A 12,361-nucleotide genomic window follows, 5' to 3' on the forward strand; every position below is an offset into this window, starting at 1 on the left:
TTTTTTTTTATGAAAGAAAGTTCAAAAGAAAAAACATTTTTTTTAAATGAAATCTGTAAAAAGCGTAAAAAAAACTTTACTGCTTTTTTTGATCGATTTAATGCATCCTTGCTGAATAAAGGGCTAATTTTTGAAAAATCAAAAAAAAATAAAAATAAAAATTATGAACCAGTAGCAAATTATTTTTTTTAGTCCAGCTGAAACGCTGCAATTACTTTTTTTTTCCCCGCCTATAGAAATCAAGTTGATTCTTGATTGGGGTACTGTGCACCCCTGCTCCCAATTCCCAAAAAATACTTAGTAAAATTCCCCAACTTTTTCATTTAAAAAAGACAGCGTGTAAAAAAAATATAGAAAAGGCAGTCTGCAGTTTTCCATCCCAGGTGCCATTCGGGGAACTGAAGGTGACGAGAAAATATCACGCTTCATTTTTCTTAAAGCCACCCGACATTTGATCTGCGCGTAACAAACAAATGATTCCGTGAGCACAAAAGGGAAACAAAAACTTTCAAAATTTTGCCAAAGGGAAACCTTTTACCTCTAAATTTACAAAATTTGGTCTTTGGGTTTTTTGGGAAAGGAGAAAACGTTGGATCTAAAAAAAAGAGAATAAAAGGTTTGAATACAAATCACCTTTTTGGCACCTTTCTTAATACTGCACTTTTTGCTCTCAGTCTATGTGGCGAGTGGCTTTTCTTCAGCGTGTTTCTGGACAGCCACGGGTCCTCTTGCGCCCCCTTGCACCACATCAGGCCCTTATGCTGGCATGGCTCCATTCACCCCCCGAAAACCCAAACTTGAACACCCCTTCTGGAGTACAAACGAAAGTGAGATAAAAGTCCACCACCCTCCCCCCTCCATATCCCCCAAACATCTACTATCGTTTTTTTATTTTTTCTCGTGGGAGAAAAAACTGGGTTCCAAACTTTGGAAAAACTCGTTTTTTGTAAAGCATATATAAATAAATGTGATTTCCCCTTAATTTAAAAACTTTTTTATTTTTTTATCAAAGCTACTTGTGGTCACAAGTGAACCTCCTAAGTTTTTGCACAACATCAAGTTAATGGCATGTAAATACCCTGATAAATGCAAGCAGAAATTTTCCTCAAGTCTTTATCTGCTGCTTTCCATTGCCACACATGAGAAAACATCTTGATATAATTGTTAATAAACAAGACTGATAGGTTTCGTTCAGTATGCTAATGAGATTTTAATGGCACCTACTCATAAAGAAGGTCTGAAAACGAGTAAAGCCCTTACCAACACAGTCTGTGGACTGAGGAAATGTGCCATCTGGACAGTTTTTGAAGCATTTGCCTTTGAAGAGCAGATATCCTCCCTTGCACTTAGTGCAGAAGTCTTTGCTGAAGCACCTCTCGCATTCTGGAGCTTTGCATTCTGTGAGAAATATGTATGAGGATTATAGTTATATACAGTATAAGGTGTGTGGCATTGTTACAGGCTTTCTCAAGATATCAAGTTCTAAAGAGTTGAATGCCCCCCCCCCCCCAAAAAAAAAACAAACAAACAAAAAAACAACTTGTTTTATAAAAGTTTTTGAACAAAAACTAATAAACAAACAATAAATACAGGAATAAATAAAATTAAGAGTTTATATTATATGTATATTTAAATTAATTATAGATATTATATGTATTTATAACCATATTTTAGATATATATTATATGTATTAGACTGAAGTGCTTCTGCAATAATTACATTTCACCATGTTTAAAATGAAACTCAAAGGAATTCCTTTTAAAAGAATACCGTACTGAAAGAATATTAAATAAAAAACGGTAAAAAACTTTTTTTTTTTTTAATTTATTTAATAAAAGGACATAGTTTGAAACACTATTATTAGATATTATTATTATTGAATATTATCTTTATTATTAGGATTATTATTATTATTATTAATAATTATTATTAAGAGTTCGAATTCCCTTTTAAAATTTAGCAGAATTTAAAAAATATAAATATAGAGGCATTATATAAAATAACATAAAGAATAATAATAAAGAAATACAACAAGTTTCTAAGAGAGTTTGGAGATATAGATAATTAGTATCTATTGTAATATGATAAAATATTAGACAACTGGCTAGTATCAAAATACTCTATAACCTTATCTTTGAGATGGGGTATTTGCCTAGTTAATTGGCCAGAATTTGGTAAGTATGAAAGACACACAAAGAGGATATAATTCTAAATTAACAAACTAACAGGGCCACATAAATTTTAAAAATATCATTAATTTATGAAATATAGTGAATTAAATCAATTTCCTTCGAAGAATCAAGAATGGTTTTTATATTATTGTTGCCATACTTTATCAATAAATAACAGTTGTAATGATTTTATCAAACAACAAATACTGTAAATAAATATATTAAATAGTAAATAATGAGTAACGCCACATTGAATATTAAATAATAGATATCAAGTCTAAACAATTGATATATGAAAGTCAACTTCTGCTGGAAAGATGACATAACTGTGTCCAACTTTAAAATAATATATATATATATATGATATCAGTAATAATATGAATATGATAAATAAAATACAAAAAATAATATATAATATATAATAGGTGATGAAATAATTGACTATTAATATAAAAAAATATGGATAGGAGATGAATAATGCATAAATTTCATGTGGTAATTGAATAATATATTGTCACAATATGATTTTTCTTTATCTATCATTATTTTTTAAGAGACAGCATATTATACTCATCTTAATAAATAATTAACTAAATAGAGTAATTATATTAAATAAATTATGATTAATAACCTATCAATATATAGAAATCATATTAAAATAGCATATGAATAAGAAATGTATGAATATACTTTCCTTATATAGTAATTCTCAATAATTCAATGGCACAAAAAAAATCTAAAGGAATCCATGTGTTGTTGGACGTAAATATGAACTTGTATATAACCATGATTCTTCTCCATAATTATCACGTTGATAATTCTAAAAACAATAGATGTATATACATCGAATTATAGATCAGGTCACCAATTAATATGGTATACTGGATATTAGTTAATGACAAATAGGGACTTATATTTCTGATACGGAAGATATTGAATAAATATAATTATAAGTGACAATAGCAATAAGAAGATATTAAGATAAAAGATATATAAAATATAAAATAAGACGCATATAAATAGGCACCACAATTGTCAATACAAATCAAATTAGATTAAGCCGGGGTACTACCTTTAAGGTGTCGACCCGGGGATATATAATAATGAGATCACAAGTGCCATGTTAAAGTATTAAAGTTGTTTGTCATGAAATATATATATTATACTAAACCTTACTCTACGTGAAAGCGGGGGTCGAAAAACATTCTGAATAAATCCATCTAAATGGTACTGAATTTATGATGCATGGATATATTACTTCCGACTGAAAATCCAAAGCGCAAATACTATAGATAAAAGCCTTTTGATCAATCTGATGAAATTATACTATAAATAATAGATAATTGATACAAATTTAGTTATTGGAAATTAAAAGTATCATGGCTTCCTCTTTATGGCTGCCAACAAATAATAAATCTTCACCAGTAATATCCTCCTTTAAATAGTGAGTAAACACAGATTATACTACCTGAACAAAAATATTAAAGATATAAATAAATAAAAATAAATAATAAACAATAATATAAAAAATCGCTATATACCTATATATATATATAAATTCTAACATATTTTTCTAAAAATATGTCAATCAAATTTGTAATCATATCAATAGCTGAGATGGGAATAATAAGTTAACAGATTCAAAAATGAAGGCCAGGAATCAAAAAATAATGCACTAGACATATACGGCTATTTTTTATAAATGTGCTCAAATTAATGAAAGAGAATTAGATGTATTCTGCTCAAATATATATAATTAAATATTTAAAATATTGATACAAATAATAAATAAAAAAAAATATATTAATATAAAAATATAAATATATATCAGAGATCGAGATAATATGTATTTGATGACGTCAAATATTCCTAACCTATAAATATAAGATTTGTATATAATTATTCTAAGATGGATCGAATACAAAAGAATATATAATAAAATATAAAAATAGTAAGTCATGAATAAATTTTTTCAACACTCTTGCTGTTATCCCCATTGCTACACTGTCACGAATCTGGAATCCTCTAAATGTAAAAGTAAGATAAATCAACTAAAAGAGTTTAGTGATGCACAGATGGGAAGCTGTAAAATCCACAACGCATAATTACAAAAAAGTGAAATATAATAGTTAACTAAAAAAGTTGCTCCATAGGACTTGAATGCTATTAATGAGCGAATCAAAAACAGTAGAGTTCGCGTACAACTCCCTAAAGCCCATTTTTATACATATTGTTGACACAATTATTGGAATCAATATATCTTACTCAAATAATACTAGATCACAGACAATACTAATTATCTAGTGCAAAATTTAACAAAACATTGGTCCATGATAGATGATCAGAAAAGTCACAGGTTAAAATAGATTATAGAAATTAAAGTATTCTGAAAAAATTAATGAGAATATTATAGTTTGAAAAATTGAAAGCTACAAGTCCTGACTTAATGATCTGGTAAGAGCCCACCGGAGGGGAAGAGGATCTGTCAGATAAAAATCTAGACATTTCTAAGGTCTTCATCTGGAAAAGCCTTCATATAACTTCAAAGTACATAAAGTACCGTAGCTGACCAGTCATAATGGACCTCTTTTGTTGTAAATTGTGGAAGATGGAAGCTCCAGGCCTCCATTTATGGTAAATTCATGTAAAGTTAAGCACCTATCCCCATCAGTGACATTCTTTTGTACCTATGATATACTGATAAAAAATTACGTCTATAAAAAAACTTATCATCTGTTAATAAGAGACATAAACACCAAATGATTAAGATATAAAAAAAATTATGGAAAACTTATTGTTTCATACCACTGTGTTTTCTTGGTGCAGCTTCCTTGACGTGCAATAGGTTAAGCGCTCTGAATAAAACCTAAGGGAGACGGTAGGAGCCATTAAGCTTGCCGGAATCCGTAATCAAGTAAATACCTGGCGACAAACTAGTGTATTCTGTAAAGCATCTGCCTGAAAGAACTGTCCTCTCGTAATGAGAAGAGCCTCCTCTCTGCCTTATGGAAATCATGGGTATAGATAGCCTGATGCTAATCGCACTCTTGCGCTCATTGGTCACCTTATCTCCACAAAAGCATCTGGTCCAATTACCTTTCAGCTGATTGTACGTAATTGTGCTAAGCATGTCCATTTATATTGTACACAAATGGCGTGTGGCATTCCACCGTTATAATGTAACATACTGAGCCAGAGAACTCAAATTTAAACATTCCGAGACCCATAATCGTTAGCTACCTTGCCTCCTCTATATTTAGAAAAGTTATAGAAGAGGTTTATTTTTCCAATGCACAGTGGAATACAAGATTGGGGTTTGCGTGGTTTTGGTGGCCGCTGGATGTGCAGATCTCCGTCCCTGTTCTCCGGAGCTTGAGGAAATCGGGGTTTGTTATGTTTTTTCATTATTCTATATAAAGTTTGAGGGTATCATTAAGATTCTGTGGGGGACAAAATAAGACGTGAAAAAGTGACGTGTATATATATATGAACATTCAATCTTGCTATTGCCATAAATGGCAGGTTTTGCATGGGGCTATCTTAACAAACAGCAAAAATTATCACAAATATAATGCAGGAAATTTAGACTAAGTAAAATTAGGCAGATATTAAAATCAAACAAACCATTTAAAACAGCTTTGCATGGAATGGGATATTATAGGGTAGAATACTGTATGCAATAATCCAAATATTAGTAAGAGAGCTGTCCTGAAATAGCCATGCCTTTTTAACAAGCGCATTTTATTGAAAAATTCTTGCTTTTTTACATCAAAATGTAAAAATTATAAATTATTGATATTTAATGTACATTTAACATTAATGTGCATTTATAGTACTTTGAAATATACTATAGTACTATAAGATTCAAGTACTATAATTATATGTACTTTAAAGAATACCATGGTCTATTATTGGTATACATAAAAAAAAAAAATATGGTACTACATTTTGATAGGGATTTCAAGATGATAAGCAACTTACTAATCAAGTACCAAAAGACTGTTGCGTACTTACTAATGGTACCATGATACTATTATGTGGAAAGGGATACTAATACTAAAAATTCATGTACCATGGTATTTGTATGGTACTTCAATAGGGTCTTTCAATAAAAAATAAACAAATACAACAAAAAAAAACATATCATGGTACATGTCCAAAAATCTTTTAAAAATCTAGTTTAAAAACACACGTCAAATTTTTAGAAATGCAATCTTTATTTTCCCCTCCCCACCAACCATCCTTTAAAAAAAACCCCCCTTCCATTCATCCCCATTATCCTGTGTTTAAAAGCCCCCGTCCTTTCAGTTTGTTTTTGTGTTGGTCCTTCAACGCAATTAAAGACTGTTAATAGAAGTTATCGCTTTGTTACCTTGCCTCAAGTGAATTGTGACAAGAATGTTTTGGTAGTTTTTGTAAGCTATGTACATTGGCCATGGTACATTAATATGGTAAACATACAGTCCGATGGTAAATGTCTAAGTAAAATTCATCAAACAAAATCCCATGGTATATTTTCAACATACCTTGATCTGATACTATTTACTGTACCATGGTATAGGTGTGAACTTTCAGCAACTGAAATTACGTAGTATTCGAGAGCAACCAAAAACCTTGTGTCACGCACACATCCATATCACAAACTCAAGGTTGTGAACTCTTTTGAATCGACTGTGTCTCTTTGATAACCAGGGCTGAAAGTGCATGGAGGGGGGATATAGGCACCACTGCGCTTCATGACATCCCACTAAATACGCACCAGATGCGGTGGGTAGATACTGGCCGTTCAGAGAGGCACGCCCATAAGGCAGCGACACTACACAATCTCCGTTGCGCTCAATGTCTTCCAAAAACAGTGGTGTACTGCACTGGATTCAAAGCTCGCCGTCAGCCCTGCGTCTGTTGTGATGTCGGGGAGCCCACTTCCCTGCTGGTTCTAGTTTGTTGGATTGTCTCTCTGGTTTTCCTTTGAGGCTATTATGGATGGTACTGAGAGAGGGTTGCTCTCCTCCACGGCCTTGACATGCTTGGTACTCAATCTCATCAGAAGATAAAGACACAGACTTACAGATAACAGATAACCAATATTACATACCTACCATTCTTTTCTTTTTTTTTTTTCAAAAAGGTTTTTAGATTTTAGCATATCATTTAAATGAGATCTTTAAGTCAGGATCACTTTTACCATTTTGACAAAGAATCATGTTTTACATAGGACTGCCATAATGCATGCATTAATTTAAAAGAGAAGTTCATCCAGAAATGAAAACTGTGGTCATTATTTACTCACCCTCATGGTTGTTTCAATTCCCACAGGATTAAACAAAATAAGATGTTTTGGAGAAATGCACAGCTATTCACCATGAAATGAACACTTATTGTGACCGTTGGATTGAATGGACAAAAAAAAAAAGCTTCAAAAGGAACCAAATGTGCCCTATACAAGTGAAACATTTTCTACATGTTTCTATGGTATACTGAAAAACAATGATAAGCATATGTACGTTTTTAAGGCTTTTATTGGGCAAAAAAAAAAAAGAGTCAATATTTACAGTGCTTGACCCTTTGTTTCTTCATAACCTCTGCAACTGGCTCTGGCATGCTGGAAATGAGCTTCTGGGCCAAATCCAGACTAATGACAATCCATTCTTGCCTTATTAGTTCTCGGAGTTGATCACAATTTGTAGGCTTCTGCTTTGTCCACTCGCCTTTTGAGGACTGACCACAGGTTCTCTATGGGACTGAGATTCCGGGAGCTGCCTGGCCATGGATCCAAAATTTCAATGTAATGATCTTAGAGCCACTTCATCACTCTTGCTTTGTGTGACATGGTGCTCCATCATGCTGGAAAATGCACGGATCATCACCAAATTGCTCATTGATCGCTGGAAGAAGTCGGTTTTGCAGGGCGTTTTGATACCATTCTTTATTTGTGGCAAGTGTTTTGGGCAGAATTATGAAAGAGCCCACTCCCTTGGTAGAAAAAGCAACCCCCACACATGGATGGTCTCAGGATACTTCACTTTTGACACATCACAGGACTCATGGGTAGCGTTCACATTTTCTTCTCCGATTTTCCAGATGTCCCAAACAGTCGGAAAGGAGCTTCAGCAGAGAAAAACTAACTTTGCATCAGTCTCTGCTGTCCAATCCTTGTGCTTCCTTCAGAAATTCAGCCTGTACTTGATGTTTTTTGCTTGGAGAGAAGTGGCTTTCTTTTGCTGCCCTTCTTGACACCAGGGTGTTGTCCAAAAGTCTTGGCCTCACTGTGCGTGCAAATGCTCTCACACCAACCTTCTATTCCTGAATAAGCTCTGCACTGGTTTGTGACACGATTCTGTAGCTGACTCCTTAGGAGGAGACGGTCCTGGCGCTTACTGGACACTCTGGGACAAATCCAGAAGACTTCTTCGCTGCAATCGAACCTCTCTCCTTGAAGTTCTTGATGATCCGGTAAATGGTTCTTTCAGGTGCAATATTCTTTGTAGCAATTTCCTTGCATGTGAGGCCATTTTGATGCAAAGCGATGATGGCTGCACGTGTTTCTTTGGAGGTAACCATTGTTTAACAAGAACACAATGATTGGAAGCACTTCCCTCCTTTTTATAGCAATCAGTCCCTGCTCTTACAATATAATTAGTATGATAGTGATTTTGCCTGACTAGTCCTCATTCACACTTTCACATGTGCTGCATTTTTTGGCCAGTGAAGCTTTTAGCAATGATTACAAATGCAACTGAACACTCTACACAATAATCTAGAAACAATGTGAGTGAACACCACAAACAGCTTAAGCAGCAAACTTTGCAAAATTCACAAAATTTATGTCACTGCCAAACTTTTGGCCATATCTGTATTTAAGTCTGCAGGTCTTGAGTAGAGAGAACGTACATGGAATGCATGAAACATTCCTCCAATATTCCACAGATGGAATGTGGGAGTGAGTTTGAAGACCGTTTCTGTCAAACTATCTCAAACTGAATAAAATGTGATGTTTATTATTTACATCCTTTTAATATTAATTTGATTCATAAAATCATTCAGGGGCCAATCCACACTCCTATCACAGTCATTTCAATAACTCAACATTTACAGTAAACATTTAAAAAGACGGTTTTAACAATATTAGCTGATTGACAGGTTGGGAATGGGTATAGCAGTATCTGTCTGTAAAAGAGAAAGACAAGAAGTGGAGACTCACTCTGAGATGCAAAGAAAAGAAGCAAAAGAGTTCACAGAACTTCAGCTCATATAAATAAAGTAGCAGGGCATCTCAAACAAGGACCATATGCTCCACCTGGTCTGTGTGTTATGTGCTCAACGGGACAAGAGCAGCCAAAGCACGCTAACAACATCTCACACTCAGCATGGATTCACCCTCATCCATCCATCCATCATCCATCCATCCATCCATTCATCCACCCATCCCACCCATCCACCCATCAATCTATCCATCTATCTATCTATCTATCTATCTATCTATCTATCTATCTATCTATCTATCTATCTATCTATCTATTGTATTTCATAGTTGCATGTCTATTTGCATGTTTTAACGCAATGTTTTGAAGATTTAAAGCATTCTTTGGTAATGTTTGATTTTACTACAATGCTACTTGCAACCACACTATTGTGATTTTGTCATGCAGTAAAATCTTAACTAAGTAACTACAGTTTATGGTTACAGAAATATTTTTGTGTCTAAACTTTTGCAGATGTATGGCACAATGCTAGAATAACAAAATAATTAACATAAAAAGATTATATAAATAAAATAATATAAAAAACTACAGAAGTACTAACTGTCAGATGACTCTCTATAATATAGTTTATTTGGATGTTTTATCAGGTGACGTGTTTATTGTGTAAGTAGCTTCATGGAGGTGGTCTGGCTTTGATGTGCAACTGATAGCTTGTTTTCATGATAATGCTGCGCCATGTCTGGGACCTCATTAGGCAACCAGCTGAAAACCTTCACACATGGTGGCCTTATTTTCAGGCAAACCTGAACCTGTGTGGACAAACCTACTGAAACTATGAGCCCTTATGTATGTGATCTGAAGTCAAAATATGCCTTCAAGACAGCTGGCTCTAGAGCTTCATACCTATCAGGCTTACAGTAAATCTTCAAGACTCTGAGAAATGTACTGATCTACTCTTTCCAATCTGAAGACCTGAAGTCTTTAACAGGGAAAATGAAAACACCTTTTTTCAAAGGTATTTTCACAAAGGTATTTTTCAAAGGTATTTTACAGTAAGAGCAAAAAGTGACATTCTAGAGTGCTATGGGTGGTTGCTAGGACGTTGCTATGCAGTTGCTACGGAGGCATTTTAGGAGTTTGCAATGATTCTACAGCATTTTTTTTTTTCAGGTGACTGCAAGTTTTTAGGTGCATCATGTGCAATTTCCCAATTCAAGCTAAAAAAAAGTTTTTAAAAAATTGCTATTGCAAAATATTTGCCAGATTAATTTACAATGATGCAATGTATTTAGGTGATTGCATATAGCTAAAGATATAGATTTAGCTCCTTCACCGTACATCTTTGAGATTTTTTCACATCTTAACCTAAACCAGGTAAAAATCATAAGTCAGATTGCTAATAAATATAAAAGCATACCTCTGTTCTGCACCTAAACAGCACGTCTAAATGAAGCAATGATGTTGTTGGTTGCTTTAGATGTCGTCAGACTGTCTCATGGAACGTTCTTGTCTAAACTAGGCTGAAAAGTGGTCTAGTCAAGAGTCTAGTTAGACATTATATATTATTGCAATGATTTATCACTTTTCATTAAACCAGATAGTTTTTTTTTGACTACACATATGACGCAGTAAAGACTAATGTAGATGGGCAGTACTGTATATTACTCTCATGTTGTAGTAATAAACCTTTCTCAAAGGTGAGCTATGAATCATGAACCCTTGAACTTTGAGTGCCATCATACAGAGACGACACTGAGCTGACGCACAGGCTCTTGGTTGCTGTGGGCATCAAACACACATCTGGAGGCCAGAAATGGCAAAACGACAATTTTCAAAACTCCCTTAAAAGCAAATGAGTAGTTGACAAGAAATGTCAAGCTGCGACAGCAGTGTTCTGATTCTTTGACATGCTATATAAACAATATTAAACAACGTTTTTCTTATATAATTACTAGATCCACTACTGTTCAAAAGTTTGGGGTCAATAAGTCTCTAATGCACACCACGGCTGCATTTATGTGATCAAAAATCCAATAAAATAGTATACAGTGAAATATTATTAAAAATTTTAAATAATGTTTATTCCTGTGATCAAAGCTGAATTTCCAACATCATTACTCCAGTCTTCAGCATCACATGATCCTTCAGAAATCATTCTAATATGATGATTTGCTGCAGTTCTTATTATCAAATTGTTGAAAACAGTTGTGCTGCTTCATATTTTTTTTGTAACATTATAAATGTCTTTCCTGACAAATTTGATCAATTTAATGCATCTTTGCTGAAAAAAAGTATTAATTAAAAAAATAAATCTTACCCCATTAAAAGACTACATGAAACACTCAAATTCATATCAAACTGCATAACTATCCACAAATTCATAGCGCTCTTCACTGACCAGATTTTCAGTACATTGGGGTTTATATACAGCATTTTTGTTCAATACAGTATTTATAGTTTACTAGAAGAGAAAGTGACAGAAATTCTGTCAAAGCAGAAAATATCCAAGCAGTGAATCAAAGTGTTCTTTAAATAAAAGTAAAAGGTTCGTAGGGCTCTTGTAAGTGCTGTAATTGAATGTAAACAACACTGAATCACTGATTAGATGGCAGTCCTGCTCTCTGAAGTAAGCTTCTGTGCAATGTGTTTTCAGTGCACTGTAAGTCAAACCAGATGTTTGATGTTATTGTTATTTTTACCTTGAGAATGTTAAGTAAAGCCATGAAAAATGAACTTTCATTCGTTCATGATTTTAAAGCACAGAGATTAAAACGCTCATTTGAAGGGATCTAATGCACTGCACTGCGATGTATATTATTGTTGGGAGTGATTAATTCAGCTTTATTACATGTTACAATGTTTATGCCCTTATCCTATATGTAAATGAATATTTTAGCCAGTAAACATTAAATAAATAAATACATGCATATGCAAAAGAATCAAGAAACATCTATTTATAAATAAATAGCCATTAAACCTTAAATGAAT

The sequence above is a fragment of the Cyprinus carpio genome, chromosome B1, assembly GCF_018340385.1.
Source record: "Cyprinus carpio isolate SPL01 chromosome B1, ASM1834038v1, whole genome shotgun sequence".
Classification (NCBI taxonomy): Eukaryota; Metazoa; Chordata; class Actinopteri; order Cypriniformes; family Cyprinidae; genus Cyprinus; species Cyprinus carpio.